Source organism: Lathyrus oleraceus, chromosome 5 (assembly GCF_024323335.1).
Source record: "Lathyrus oleraceus cultivar Zhongwan6 chromosome 5, CAAS_Psat_ZW6_1.0, whole genome shotgun sequence".
Lineage (NCBI taxonomy): Eukaryota > Viridiplantae > Streptophyta > Magnoliopsida > Fabales > Fabaceae > Lathyrus > Lathyrus oleraceus.
In genome coordinates this window covers 430177590-430186930 of record NC_066583.1, presented here as the reverse complement: position 1 = coordinate 430186930, position 9341 = coordinate 430177590, and positions in this window count along the sequence as shown.

Sequence of the window (9341 nt, the reverse complement as noted above, 5' to 3'; positions counted from 1 at the left end):
GATCCTTTGGAACCCATACTAACGGGCATGTCATGGCCAAGAAGATTTTGAGAGTTGGTTATTACTGGTTGACAATGGAGTCTGATTGTTTCATCTATGCTAGAAAATGTCATAAATGTCAGATTTATGTCGATAAAGTGCATGTACCGCCAACGCTGCTGAATGTTTTGACATCACCTTGGCCTTTCTCAATGTGGGGAGTCGACATGATTGGTGCCATAGAGCCTAAAGCTTCCAATGGTCATCGCTTCATCCTAATTATCATTGATTACTTTAATAAATGGGTAGATGCTGCTTCCTACACCAATGTGACAAGACAAGTGGTCACCCACTTCATCAAGAAGGAGATTGTTTACCGCTATGGAATCCCAAGCAAGATCATCACCGAAAATGGTTCAAACTTGAACAATAAGACAATGACAGAATTATGTGAGAGTTTCAAGATTGACCACCATAATTCTTCTCCATATTGTTCAAAGATGAATGGTGCCATTGAAGCTGCCAACAAAAACATCAAGAAGATCCTATGAAAGATGGTGAAAACCTATAAAGATTGGCACGGAATGTTACTGTAGCGGTAAATTCATGACCATCAAGCTATAGATAAGCTAGATGTCAATAAAACCATAGTCGCCACTGCGCTTTTATTGTTTCCAAAGGAAAAGGGAAAAGTACGAACAAAACTCAAAAGTAAGAAGTTTTCAAATCAAAACTAATAAATTTCCAGAGATTACAGGTAAGGGGGTTGGTTACACAGAGGGAAGGTGTTAGCACCCAAAGTGTTCTAGGTACTCCTAGGGAGCCCTTTCTTGTGTGCATATGTGTTTTTGTAGAAATGATGTTTGCAAATAAAAAAGAATGTGGTGATGAGAAAAAAATTCATTAATTATATTTTTGTGTTTGACAAGACCTTCGAACTTGTGCCTACGTACCAACATAAAAATGAGGGATCAAAACCTCGTAGTTCGTGGTAACAATTTCAAAGTGAGTGCATTGATTTTAACAAAAATTTAAGTTTAAAAGGCACAAGGGCCTAAAAAGGGTTTGAATGAGTGTTAGTTCTTTTTGGCTTTTGAAATTTTAAGTCAAGTATAGTTAAGTTTATTTACAAGTTTGATTAAGAAAAGGAGTTTGAAAAATGTAATGGCATGAGGCCAAAGTTTCTAATTTGCAATATGGTCAAAGTTTAAAAATCAGCAAACACAAGCAAAGAAGATTTTTTTAATAAAGGGGGAGAGATTTTGAAATTAAAGAAGTGGGGAGGAGATGAAGAGACTAATCCTAAGCATAAATTTAAAAGTTGAGAGTTAAAAAGATCTGACCAATAGGCTGCAATCCAATAGACAAGAATGTCATATAGAAACCCAAATTTCCCTTGGACTTTTGAACCAAGCAACAAACAGTACACAAATAGCAAGTTGAAGAGCAAGGCATCAAATAAAGATAGCCACATCCAAGCTTAGCAACTCCATGATCTTCTTCAAAATTTCCCATGAATCATATAAATTCAAAGATGTCATAAGTCATAGGTTCAAAATAACAACTTCACAATGATCATGTTGCAGATGAACTCAAATGGATCTTCAAAGTTGTATCAGATGAATGTTCCTCACAAGTACTTGGTTACATGAAAATTGGCATTGGCCAAGTCCTTTGCATAGGGAGTGTTGCCTAAATTCTAAGTCTAATAGTCTCAGATCAAACCAACAGTCCACACAATATGCTTTTTAGGGTTTTTTGTTCTTATTATGTACATTAAGGTCAAAAGACCACACAATCCAACAAGTATATACAAACACAATATATCACAAAATATGGTCCAAATGGACAAAGTGAAAATGACATTAAAGTAAACAACTTGAATGGTATGAATAAGGGCAAATGAATAAGGCTTAAGAATTAAAATACATTAAAAGTAAATGACTTGAAATTAAATGTTATTTTTTAGTGAATTAGAAGTTAGTATTGCTTTTGATTTACTTTTGTTTAAGTCATTCTTTGGAGAACATCAACCCACTTATCACAAGCATGGATCCTTGAATCAAGACATCTTCCAAAGGAAGGGAAAATGCCAAGTTTCCACACAATAGCATGAAATAGGGAAGACTTACAATCTCACTAACTAGAATGTTATGCCTTTTGTGTCAAAATTTAGCGCTATGTTAAGCAATCGTAATTGAACTTATGTAGAAGTCACAACTATTTGAGGTCGGGCAATAAAATTTAGGTGTTAATGCATGTTAGAGACATGGTATAATGGACTATGCTCATGGAACATACCACACACAAAAAGAATATGCAAAGTGGGGGATCTAATCTCAGCCATACTTATGTTGATTTTCCAATCAACTAGCCTTAGGATATAAAGATATTATAGGTCCATGGCATGAATAGATAAAGAAGGGGAATGAGATGAAGAAGGGGGGGAGGGAATGGATCAAACACAAATTGGTCACAGGAGGACTTTTACCAAATTAAGATCATTCATTCATTTTGGGAGATGGAATGTACATTCCATCAATCCCCTAAATCCAATGATCTTAACATAGCAAAGTCAAATCAACCTTGATCAATGCCCAACAACACAAGTCAAACTCACAAAGTCAAATAAAATGGCTCTACACAATTAATTTGGCATTTAAACAATTAAAAATAATAAAAATATGCATTAAATTAAATTATGGTTGGTCAATTTCCTAAAACCTCATCAAAACACCAAATAAATGACCATGAGATTTATCATAGGTCAAACAAGGTCAAAGGACCTTGGAGAAGAATTTTTAGAATTTTTGGAAACTTAAAAGTATTTTTAAACAATTAAAAATATTCACAAAATCAATTAAATCATGAAAAATATTAATAATGATTCAAAAAAATAATTTTAATTCCGAAAATGAAAGAGGATTTTATTTGAAAAGTTTTGGTGAAACTCTCATATTTTTTGGATCAATATTAAATTTAATGTGAATTAATGAAAATCAATTAATCAGGAAAAATGTGGACCACTTGATCTCCCTCATTAATTGAGGTGGCAGATCAAGTGGTCTGAAACGCGCGTTCCACCAAACACACGAGTCAGCGCGCTACACCAATGGTAGTCACAAAGAGCGCTCAAGATTAAAACAATTTGAAATGATCAAATGGCTCAGAACGTGTCCAGCACATCGCCGGAGTAAATCATCGGTCATCTTCTCTGATGACCCTGGGCGGACTGGTTCTCTCATCACCATCACATAAATGAAAAAAGAGGACATGATCTTAAAGAAAAAATGGCGTAGATCACGAATATGACCTCAATTCAACCTAACTTCAAGTATATTGAGAGATACATGGAGTTGAAATTTGAGAATATTTTTTCAAAATAACCAATTTTTTCAATTTCTTTTCGAAAATAACCAAATTTTTAAAAAAAATACCAAAATAACCTGTTTGGTAGAGGATGCGCCAGATGAATTGGCGCACCCCCATACCACTAAGAGGAGGCGACAATAGCATTGGTGCATGCATTGGGCTCCTCATGAGGAGGCGCTAATGCTAGTGGCGCCTGCATTGGGCCTCATGAGGAGGCGCCAATGCTAGTGGAGCCTTAGTGTCTTTTGCTTGGTGGGTGTATGCGCCAATTCATCTGGCGTATACACCCCCTCATATTATTTTTTATTTTTTTATTTATTTTTAAGTTTTTTAAGTTTTTTTTAACATTTAATTTTTATTATTTAATACATAAGAAATAATAATGAAAAATAAATAAATTCATTAAATATGTAATAATTGGTTACATTGGACTGACAATAAGCTAATGACCCGCCCAATTATAACATCCCCCAGTTCCACATCTCAGTGCGTTAGTTTGTCTCTGAGGTCTCCCACGATTTTCTTGAGGTGTTTGTGGTCTTTGGGTGCTGACCTGATCGAGCGATGGCTGGTTGGAAGGTCTGGCGGAAGTTCCAGCGGTATTTGACAGATGTGTCATCATTTGCTCCCAATATCCGGAGGGGCTCTGGCCAACTGCGCTTCCGTAATGGAGTTCGGTGTCCATGTCATCGTAGTTAAGGCGTTGGGGTTAGGTGAATTGGGGACGGTATAGTTGCCCAAGTTGGGCCATTGAGTCGTTTTGAGAACAAAGCAATGGTTCATGGGGCGTACTATAATTAAATAGTGGTTGGGTGTTCATTGGTGGGGGGCTACGATGAAGTGACCCATATGAATTATCTGGGTTGTAGACGGTTGTGGATGCGGGGTTTGATTCTTGGTTTTGTGTTTAGGTGGGTGGTATGAACGGGGTGCGACGTTGGATGGTTGGTTGTTGGGTGGTTGGCATGAACGGGTTGTGATGTTGGGTGTTTGGTTGTTGTGTGTATGTGGTCGGTTGATGTTGTGTGGTTGGTTGTTGGGTTTAGGTGAGTTCACATTGGTGTTGGGTGGTGAATTGATGTGAGGCATACGAAGACGAAGCAAGTTGGCTTGGATCCATTAAATACCGCGGCTCAGATACAAATTGATGAGTTGTTACAAACCTAAACCATGCCATATATTGTTGAGTTGGTCTTGCACCTTATATGACTGGTTCGTTCAAGATGTGTTATCGTCGATTCCTCCATTGACGACACATGTCTTTTGCAAAGTCTCTCCAGTCAGAATAATCCCACTGTACATCGACCCTTTTTTGATGCCAATTCCCCAAACACGTGGGAGATTCTGGAATCTGTTGTAGCATTCCGAACTGCAGTTTAACCCGGTCACTTTGGTGCATTTCCATCATAGTGAATCGGATAATCGGTGTCTTCGTTGTCCAAACTACAACATCGTCATGGTTCACATCATGATTCAGACCCAGATATGGCCTCCAAACAAACTGTAAAACAATACGAAATGGTTAGATGGAAAATAATTTGAGAAGTATTTTTAAATTAAAATATAGTTCGGTAGGATTATTACATCTTCATGTCCAATATGGTCCAATAGATTTCGATAGACTACAATAGCGTGTTTCGGACACCTGTTGTAGTTCATTCCCCTTACTGACCACCTAAGATAATAAAAAGAAGTGAAAAATATTATTTACTGTTAATTATAATAATAAATATAATTAACTAAATGGTGAATGGTAAAGTGTTAAACTTACATGGTTGCAAACGGGAACACGAATGGGCGCTCATTTATCGGGGCGAGTGACGGCATTCTCGACCACCCCCAAGCTTGAAGCAAATAAGCACATGAAAAAAAAGTACAGGTATTCCTTTTTGCAGTTCTACACATTGCACTATATATATGGGTCAACACAGCTGAACCCCAACTATAAGTGTTTACCTTATTAATGTTGCGTAATAAAGGTAAATACATTATATTCACAGAATTACCTCTACTTTCTGGAAACAAAAAGTTACCAAATAAAATCATAATATAACACCGAGCTTTTATTATTTTCTCATACTCGGTTGAATCGTCGGACAATACTATACTGACATAATATTGTTTTAGGTATTTTAAATTTATACCTTGCCCCCTAGCTTGACCGGATGTGTCTCCCTCAGTTTTGTCGTCTAACAAAGGGGCACCCAATAATTCATTGCATATATTGTTTTCTTGGTTAACTCGACCATTCATTGCCTTTTCGTTTATACGGAGACCCAACAACATGTACACATCCTCAAGTGTGACGGCACACTCACTAATCGGAAGGTGAAATGTGTGGGTCTCGGGTCTCCACCTCTCCAACAAAGCCAGAATGAACTTGTAGTCCACCGAGTACGAAACAATGTTTAGTAGATTTCCAGATCCACATCCTCTAATATATGGTTCTATTAAAGGATCGTGGGGTACATATTCATGTACACGGCATCTAAACCGCTTCGGATCCTAATAACAAAAAAGTAAGAAAATACAATTAGAAGAAGAAATACATACTCAACAAACACACATCTATAAGAAGTATTCTAAAAATAGAAACTAAAAAGTGAGAGATAACAAAGGTATAACAAAAAAAAATATATCTATAAGAAGTAATCCAAAAATAGAAACTAAAAAGAGAGAGATAACAAAGGTATAACACAAAAAATATATCTATAAGAAGTAATCCAAAAATAGAAACTAAAACGAGAGAGATAATAAAGGTATAACACAAAAAAGATATTTATAAGAAGTAATCCAAAAATAGAAATTAAAAAGAGAGAGATAACAAAGTATAACACAAAAAATATATCTATAAGAAGTAATCCAAAAATAGAAACTAAAAAGAGAGAGATAACAAAGGTATAACACAAAAAATATATCTATAAGAAGTAATCCAAAAATAGAAACTAAAAAGAGAGAGATAACATACATATGCCAAGATATTCTTGATTGTGCCTCTGTGTTCATCGCCCATAGTCAACAAAGACATGATTTAAATTTTCAAAGCTTGAGTTTGTAGATGAAAGAAGTGTGGTAGAAGAAAATACTTGAGTAGTGATGAAAATGATTTGATACTGTTGATATGAGAGACTACTTATAGATGAATGAGTGAGTAGGTTTGCAACCTAAAAAGAGTGTGATTGGTTGCATGGAAAGGCAAGAGGAGACAAGAGAATGACAAAATTCAGAATGGAAGACAAAGCTAGCATGTGAGGAATATTCTTGGCGCATGTGAAGAAAGCACATGCAAGGGAAGAGGAGCCCTTCCTCTTGGCGCCTACATGTGATTTCTCACATGCAAGGAAGAGGCGCCCTTCCTCTTGGCGCCTTAGTGTAGGGCAATTTGAAGGGGCGCCCTTCCTAGTGGCGCCTAAGACTAGTTTATGTGAAGAGGCGCCCAACCCTTTGGCGCCTCAGTTACTTTATGGCGCCTAGGGAATGGGCGCCTAAGTTGGAATCTTAGGACACAGAGCTCATAGATTCTTTGATTCCCTGGCGCATGTGTATTCTTGTCAATCTTTTTTCTGCGTGATGGATTCCTTCTACTACATGCATGGTCAAGTCTGTACAGACAATGACCAAGTTATCAATGCAACGACCAACTTACCAATGAACAAGCTATTTATGTTGTGCAGATGAACAACTTAGCAATGCATTCAATTTCATTCAAACTATCTACATATTTAATATTTCAACATAATGTCTTCCACACAACATTACATGATCAGTGCCCATGTCGAAGGTGAAATATTTGATCATCAGTTGTTCGGTTTTTGTTTTCAAAACACAGAGGTGACTCGGTTTACAATAAAGCGACGATCAAAATTTTCACATCTGAAACAAAGAATAGAAAAGAAATTGCAGTGCAATAATGTGGGTCAGATCATCTATAAAAATCTGGTTTGGTTTGCAGAAAACCAGGTAAAATTTTATCAGAAGAAGATTCGAGATGATGATGATGTTCAGCATATGTTTGTCAGTCATGAACAATCCGGTTACAACGATATATAGTTATATATATTACCACATCAACAACAAGAGGCTCAGTACATTGATCAGTCATAAGTGTTTTGTGAGACTGATAACGAACAAGCTGAGGTGAATGTTCTAGACGACGAATAAGAGGAACCTGCGATCATGGTTGATTCGATGGTGAACACTGACGAGTTGGAGGAGCCAATACCAGCAAGTCATGTATATTGCCCACCCCAACACATGACAATTTTTCGTTGCCATCGCCATCACCGGAGGTGAGCTCCTTTTTCTTTTCAGCCACGATTTCTTGCAGAGATTGAGAGCGATTGAGATTGAGAGTTAGACGAGTTTGAGAGTTTGAGTGAGAGTGTTTGAGAGAGAGCATCGCGAGAGGTGGGGAGCGGCCGAGAGTGAAGAGAGCGATTCAGAGAGGGAAGAGACGAAAAATTGAGAGAGAGGCGGCCAAACAGAAAACCCTAAATCAAAAGAAATCAATCAAAAGCAAACCTTGTGAAGAGGTGAAAGAGGGAGGTTCGAACCCCATCGTTGCCATCGCCATCACCGGAGGTGAGCTCCTTTTTCTTTTCAGCCACGATTTCTTGCAGAGATTGAGAGCGATTGAGATTGAGAGTTAGACGAGTTTGAGAGTTTGAGTGAGAGTGTTTGAGAGAGAGCATCGCGAGAGGTGGGGAGCGACCGAGAGTGAAGTTGAGCGGTGGAGAGGTGAACGAGCTTTGTGAGAGAGACGATTCCATTTTTTTTGTTTTTTCTTTCTTTATTTTCTTTTTCCAATTTAGTATTAAATAGAGTAATTAGTTTTAAAAAAAACATTATTAAAAAGGGATCCTTTAATTTTCCTAGGTACAGTCAATTAATATTTTCATTTCCCATTCTCTTTTTGAAGAAACCAACGGCAGGGGTTGGGATTTAACTAGGGAACTCTACAGTTTTTTTATTATTTTTTTTTTCATTCTTTTTAGGTTATCTTAGTTTATACATTTAAGTTAGCATTAAAGTATGAGTTAGTTAGTAAGTGGTCTGATGGAGGGGAGTGGCTTCTAGATCTTTAGTATAGTGGGTTCGATACTCCCAGGCGTAGTTTTTCTTTCTTTTAATATTTTCTTTTATATTTATGCTTTATTATTCATATTTCTTTTTTTTATTTATTGTTTAATAATATGATTTGTTTTTTTCTTTTAATTGCATCATGCATTCGAAACCATTTTTTTTAACTTATAAAAATCATATTTTCTCGATTTAATATCGAGCCCTTTTTCACACCCTTGTAAGTCGATTGCTTTTAAGCATCGCCATCAACCTCACATAGCTTACTCTTGGGCTTTCTTACAATGAGCCGGTTCTCTTGCACTTACACTCATGCATTATTTGTTGTTTGGGATCGATTTAATGATTTTGAATCCCCATTTGACAAAATGTACCCCACTTCCCCAATGTGTATATAATCTTGTACTGTTTTATTTCTCTATTTGTTTTAGATACTAACACAAGAGTAAAATCCACCATTTCTAGAAAATACAAAAAATATGACTCGATCCAACGTCGAGTATTTTCTCAATAAACAAATCAACTCATTTCTCCCTCCTATTCCATTCCATTTCTTTCAAACTTTCATCAAACGCTTGATTCAACGTCAAGCCATTTTTTATAATAAAAACTCAAAAAATATTAATTCATAATTAAGACCTTTTCAATAAAGATGGAAGTGGAACGTGGTGTATACCGCGCACTCCTGAGACTAGGATTCGAGATGTATATCTCGCCAATCCTAACTCTCGCCATCATCCAAGTCTATCCACTTTGCTCTCTCAAACACTCATTCAAATTTCTCTTAAACGTCCATCAACACTTGATCTAGGGTCAAGTCATTTTCACAACAAAACCAAAATACTTAATTCTTACTTAACACTTTTCCAGTAAAGATGGAAATGGAACATGGTGTATACCATGCACTCCTG